At 33.7% G+C, this 7,338-nt stretch overlaps 1 long non-coding RNA gene across 1 annotated transcript; it reads right to left on the bottom strand.

Moving 5' to 3' along the window:
• Window positions 1–857: 857 nt before the first annotated feature.
• On the bottom strand, window positions 858–3,274 carry LOC139898696 (uncharacterized). The gene is made up of 3 exons (XR_011777101.1): window positions 2,962–3,274; window positions 1,795–2,850; window positions 858–1,166 (listed from the first exon to the last, which is right to left on the bottom strand). It is a non-coding gene; the product is annotated as an uncharacterized lncRNA (long non-coding RNA).
• Window positions 3,275–7,338: the final 4,064 nt, after the last annotated feature.

Below are 7,338 nucleotides of genomic sequence, written 5' to 3'. Positions count from 1 at the left end.
TGGTAGGTAGGGATGATGGATTACGGTGGTTGTATACTTAGATGAGAGAAATAAAGCAGATGTGAACAAGATGCTTGTGTAAAATTAGGCTTAGAAAAAAAGAAAAAAGCATATATTGAAGGGGATTTCAATTATGTGTCTATTGAAAAGGAACGTCAAGCTACGGGGCTACAAGAGGGCTTATCTAGACGTTAAAGATGACCTTGTAAGACCTCGCAAACCTGTCAAAAGTAAAAGTGAGGTCCTAAACCCAAAAGAGAATACAAGTGAAGTAGATAGGTTTGATGAATTTCTGAAAGGCATGTATGGTGGTATGGAGAAATCACAAAGTAGCTATGCGTATTGCCATATCGAATACTAGGGCCCTGGTAACAAACGTAGAGGTCGTATGGTTGGTAACTTAATTATAAAGTTTTAAATCGAGTTCATTGCAATCCAAAAAACTAAGGTAGAAGATGTACCTTTAAAAGTTTTTAAAGAAATGTGGAAAGGAGTGAGTTATATGGGGGATCAAGTCGCATCGAACGAAAGTGGAATTTAGTCATCATCATCTCATTTATTGTCCATGTGCGTACAACAATTTTGAACGGCGTTAATTAAATGGTGGAACTTGTCGTGGTTATTGACTTATTCGATGGAATTTTTGGTCTCTTATTGGCCCGACGCGTTAAGGGTCATTTTCAGAGGCGTTGCTAGAATTTTAAATTAAGGGATACTTATCGATAAAGAATAACAATAAATATATATTGGATGTTTTTTAACATACTATTCATTTCTAATATATTTAGATGTTAAGTTTATCAATCATCACATATAGTTAACTAGAAAGAGGCCCGGTTCGCGCGATGCTGCGTTTTATGCGCTAGATTATATTCAAAAGGTTGTTAACGGTTAATATTACATATATGAAATTATGTTGTTGCAGTTTACAGTTTTCCTAAAGAATCTAACCACTTTCTAATAGGATCATTCCTCATGTATCATTACAAAACATAACAGTCGCAAATACAACTAAAATATATTTGCACAGCAGAATGCAAAACCCCCCAAACATTTAAAATGAAACAATAGATAAACGCGCAAACTGGAGGCATATACTTCCTGTGAAGATTTATTGTATAAATTAGCTTTATATAGAAGTTGTGTATGGTTGTCTTAATATTCACCTGCAAAATAAGAAAACAATATCAAAAATGATGTTTATCTTAATTCTTACACTATAATATGGCATAAGGGGTAAGGTCTTAATAGGGCGTATATACCAAAATGAATTTGTTACGGTTACTTAATTTCATGCAGATAACAGGTGTAAACTACGGCACATTATCTGAAGCAAAATAATAATAGCTTGAATTCGGATTCTAAACACCAAAAACATGAAATAAAGGTACTAATTGACTTCACTAACGATCTTAACGGCAACAATCTTAAATGTATCAGCATGCGTAGTAGCAGTACCAGAAACCTCAACTCTAAGTTCAGCTTCAACAAAATCATGATGTATGAAACTAAGGTTAATTAAAAAGCCAAATTTTCTTTGTATAGGTGAAAAATATAAGTTTCAACTTCAAACTTCAAAGTTATAAGATGTACCTGAAGCATTGATTTACTTACCTGAACTTTTTGTAATAATAATCTACGGAGTATTTTGGAAATAGATTCAACATAAACATTTAGTAGGGGTAATATTTTTTATAACTTGGTAGCTAAATTGTAATTGTAAAAACTAAAGAATGAGCAACAATACTTATACTAATAATTTTTTTTTTAAAAAAAACAATAGTTTGGGATCACCTGAAAGGACTAAACCACCCACGCGTTCATCTCCCGTAGTTGCATAACCCGCCCCATCTACTGCCCTGGAGGAAACCCGCCCCCACTTTTGAGTATGTTGAGAGGGCATTGGGCACCTAAAAATAATACATTGCTTAAAGCTCCAATCTGCGTATAATTTTTGTAAACTTGGTTCATAGTTTTCTAGCTCGATAGCTATATAAAGATGAATCGAACCGGAATGAAAGTTTCAAATCGAGTTTTCTCTAGAAATAAACTAATAAGTTGAAACAAACATATGTCCAAAAACCTATGCCATATTGCTTTCCCAGACAGCTTGTGGAATTGTAACCGTACTTCAAATCTATCCAAATTGCCACCTCTGAATATTTATTTTGCATAAACTAATCATTAATAATATTTATTTTGTATTAACTGGGCAAGTTATTAAGCAATTAACTCTATAGAATAACTATGCTAATAATCAAATAGTGTCATTAATAAACAGAAAGAATGTGTTGTGGAATAACTTTTAACAAACCTTTGCACTCAGGGGCTAATGTACAAAATGGTACTTCATCGAAGCTTGGATGAGACGATTGCCAAATAAAAGAATACATGCTATAGAACCAATACTCTATACATCAGTATCATACAAATCTATCCACATGTACAGTTTTTAATCTAGCAAATTTAGACAATTTAGGGTTTAACAACAATTTATGCAATTACAAATTACCATTAGTGGTAACCTCATTATTGCGTTCGTTCGGCCGGAAAGGGAAGAATGCCACAAAAAAAGAACATATGCTATAACGACAAAAGTCCATACGTCAGTCTGATACAGATTTATACATATTCACAGTTTTTAATCTAACAAATTTACACAGTTTAGGGTTTAACAACGATTTATGCAGTACAAATCATCATAAGTAATGCATACCTCAATATTGCGTTCCATCAAGCAGAGACATAGAAGGAAATGGTTTATTTGAACCTTTTTCTAACTGATTTTGTCAATCATTCTTCATACGGTACCAAATTTGGCAGACGGTAACTTGTGTGTTGCATCAATCACTGAAAGTAAATTAACGGCAGCAAATAACCATTAGGGTTAACAATATAAAGATAAAATTTCAGGTGAATCGTCTCAAACGGTAATTTCAACAATAAATCTACATTCGATACCAGAAAAAGTTAACGATTCGATCCTTAATAATTTAGATGAGCCGCAAATCGACAGAAAGAGGAGATGGAGAACGGGTTTGAGGTGAATCGCCTCAAACCCAATTTGTACCCTATATCTTCATTTGATATAATTTGTAAAAGTTGTAAATCGAATGATGGAAACGATGGAGAATAGGTTGACGTTATCTGTTCAAACCACAGCTCGTGCCCTAATTCCTTATCTATTTGATTTAGAAAAGAGGGTATGACTGATATAGAAGATTAGGTGAGAGTATGGAAAGATATGAGAGATACGGGAGAAATGGGTTGAAAGCAGTGAATTTACACAACTGTCTAGCTTCGGGATGAACAGTTAAATGCCGAATCTCTGGACCAATGGGAAGCTATCAAACCTATTACCCAGCCATAAAACTACAAATTGTTACACATGAAACGACAACACACTTTTACCCAGCCATAAAACTACAAATTGTTACCCATCAAACGACGACACACTTTTAGGCTGATATAAGTGTTAGAAATTTTCATTGATTTTTTGTTGTTTTCCTTTCATTTTCTCTTATTTTCCTTTCATTATTATTAAAAATTAAAAATAAAAAATCAGACTCAAATTATTAACATTCTGTGATTTCTGTCATTTCTTTTTGATTTTTTTATTTCCTTTTATTTCCTGCTGTTTTCGTTTCATTTTTTCTTGTTTTCCTTTTATTATTATTTTTTTAAAAGGATTCACACTATTAATATTTAATCATTTCTTTTTTTCGTTTCCTTTCATTTTCTCCTTTTAAATGGGTGAGTTGGAGGTGGCAAAGCTAGCCACCCTATTGTCTCCACCACTATATATAAAATAACAAAAGTGACTATTGATGTTCATAAATCATTACATTTGATTTATGAAGAGGCAATAGCATGTAAAAAATAATACATGTAAAAAATAATAATACATGTAAATCGCATGTGCCTTTTAGCCTCGGGGAAACTCAGCCACTTCTCTTTCTTGAGGTGCCATTTTAATTCCACGTCAAACTTTTAATTAAATACTGTGGGATATATTTTATTTGCATTCTTAATTTTACTTGAAAACCAAGGGATAAATCTCAGTCCTTGGATCAATATAATCAATGGCTAGGATTAAAAACACAGGACAATCACATGTGATTAGATCTTACAATCACATGTGATTGTAATATTCAATCGCATGTGATTGTACAGATCTCAAGCAAAATTAAGGATTCAAATGAATATTTCTCTAAATACTGTATCTCTTTTCAAATCCTCTTGAAAATGTGGTGATTCTTTTTCTGTTAACTTAACCTTATAGGGCTTTAAGTATGTGAAACCATAGCCATAAAGATACACAAGTTTAACAATAATTTTTAAAAAGTTTGCTCTTCTGATTAAGACGTACTTAGAGATCTAGATGTGGAGGAGTGGAGGCGTTGTGTATAAGACCAATAACACCAACTGATGTCATTACATCACTCCAGATGCGTAGTTACAATTTTAAATTAAGAGGTACTCAACTTATTGATAGAGAATAACAATAAATACATATCGGATGTTAAATAAAATAACATACTATTCATTTCTAATCCGCATATATTTAGATGTTAAGTATATCAATCATCACATAGTTAATTTTCATTATTTTTTTTATTTTCCTTTCATTTCCCGTTGTTTTATTTTTATTTCCTCTTTTTTTTCTTTCATTATTATTAAAAAACAACTCTCGCATTATTAATATTCAGTCATTTTCTTTTATTTTTTTCATTTCCTTTCATTTCATTTTTTTCTTATTTTCTTTTTATTATTATTTTTTTAAATCACACTAATAACTTTTAGTCATTTCTTTTTGCTTTTGTTTCATTTCCTCTATTCAAATGGGTCACTAGTCAGCAAAGTTGCAAAAATCGAAAAATTTGGCGAGTTCTCGGCGAGAACTAGGTTTTACTGCCTTGCCGAGTTCTCGAGCTCCAACTCGGTTAAAAACTCGGTTAAAAACTCGGTCAACGTTGGTCAACCACCTGTCAACGACGGTCATCTGCTGGTCAACGCATAAAATTTTCAAATCGACACCAAACTGTTCAAATCGTCAAAATATTTGTTGAAATCGACCCCATATATGTTCAAACTGATTAGGGTTAGAGTTTTATGAGTTTGCGATGAGGTTAGAAAAGGAGCAGAAGAGAGAATGAGAAGAAGATGTAGTCGGATGCCCTCAGTGACCAATTTTTAGTAATCGGTATAATATAATTTGGTTTTAAGATGATAAAAATTGAAAACAAAATTGTGAAATAATGGTGAAAAGATTGGAGGAGAGAAGAAGCAATATTAGGAAGAAGTCTCGGTAACTTTTGAATTTTTTATCACAAATTTTATTAACACTACCTACATTATATCTAAAGTCACAATTACACCCCTTCAACTTTGTATTTTATATTTGCATCTTCTATCTTATTCCTATTATTCAAGTTAAACAAATAATTTGTACGGAATATATATTCAACATAATTTTTTTAGCTATATTTTATATTATGTATCTTAAAAAATTATATAAATGCTTGTTTATAGCTATATATAATATTATGTATCATAGAAATTATCTCAGAAGTCTAATATTTATACATATATATTTATTCGAAAATTTATATTTATAATAAAAAGTCAAAGTTAGTCAACAACCAATTTCTCCCCGAGTTCTCCGAGAACTAGGTTTCGTTGACTTGCCGAGTTCTTCCCGAGTTCCGATTTTTGCAACCTTGCTAGTCAGTAGCCACCCTACTATCTCCACCACTGGCCATTTCGTTTGCAAGGAATAAACACTACTAAAAAAAGGGAAATAGAAATTGGTTTTAAAACTGGTTCCTATGAGTAGGGGTTTCTAAAGTAAACCGGTTTCGAAACTTAACTTTAGGAACCGGTTTTTACTAAAATAATAGGTTTCTATTCTAAAGAATAGAAACCTGTTTGTAGTAAAAAAACGGTTTCTATTATAATTTTTTTTTTTTTAAATTGTTATGGTGTAACCCAGATCTGAGAAAGCCATTATGGTGTAACTCGGATATGAGAAACCCAATTTGTTATATAACTAAATTCATTCCCTATACATGAACGAATCCATGTATATACATGAACCTGCGACCGATCTTCGAGTATTTAGTCTCGTTTGATTGCTTGGTAGTGTTATAATGCATATGAATTTGTGTATTATTGATTGAATGTAGCGTACATAATACGGAGATATAAATGTAATGCATAGACAAGCCCTAACTGGAAATAGAGACTAATGGGCTAAGCCCAATATATAAAATAATGGGCTAAGAACGATATCGGCTAACATCCCCCCGCAGTGAAAGCGGGAGTACTGCGGACTGTTCTTCCGGCACCCGTTGTTGCACAAACCTCAACTTATCCATGTATTTCTCAATTACCTCATCAATAGACATCTGAGGTGTTATCCGCATTTTCAAAAACTCCATATTGATTCTGTTCATGTCAACCACATTGCAGTACTGTTCGCATACCTTCGCATAAAACTGCTCCCAAGTTATCATTCTAACCTGTTATAGAGGAACACTGGCTATCACAGAGTCCCACCACACCATAGCCCTATCCTTTAACAACCTGCTAGCATAAGTCACCTTTAATTTTGGCTCACACTGACATGCCTCAAATGTCTTTTCAACCTCCCGTAACCAATTGAGAGTCATGGCTGGATCAGAACTTCCTGAGTAGGGAGACGGTCCACAATCTCATAATTGTTTTTTTGTGGCTGGAATTGTTGTTGGAGTTGCTGTTGTGGAAATGGTGGTTGATACATAGGTGGCTGAACTTGGTTCATCATCATTGGATTTGGGTACTGATAGTTAATCTGTGGTGGCATGATGTACTGGGGAAATTGGTTATGTAATGGGTATTGGTACTGATTTTGGTTCATTTGTGGTACGGTGTGTGACTGAGCAGTGGCAAAACTTGATGGTGTATCCTCATTATCCGATTGTCTTGCTAATTCAAGCTCAGTAACTCTGTCCTGAGCTTCCTTAAGGTTGCTTTCAAGTTCATGCACATATTCCGTTTGGTCAACCTTTGCCTCATCTTCCTCATTTGGAGCACTGAACATTCCGGGGTGGATCGGGATTGAAGCGTCCGCATCTCTATTATTTGGCATATGTGCTACAAAACACTCGCACAAAAGCTTAGTGGATAATTGTTAGTTTACTAAACATTAACATGCCCAAAGTCCTACATTCACTTAGCCCCACCCCACGGACATGTTTGACTTAAGTCAGGGTTTAGGAACAAATACGCGCACGTACTTGCTGCTAAACCTCGCTCTGATACTGAAAGGACCCGTCCTAATCCATCTGGATGAATACA

This window comes from Rutidosis leptorrhynchoides, chromosome 3 (assembly GCF_046630445.1).
Source record: "Rutidosis leptorrhynchoides isolate AG116_Rl617_1_P2 chromosome 3, CSIRO_AGI_Rlap_v1, whole genome shotgun sequence".
Lineage (NCBI taxonomy): Eukaryota > Viridiplantae > Streptophyta > Magnoliopsida > Asterales > Asteraceae > Rutidosis > Rutidosis leptorrhynchoides.
The sequence above is the reverse complement of the archived record's forward strand: the minus strand, read 5'-3'. Positions and strand labels throughout refer to the sequence as shown.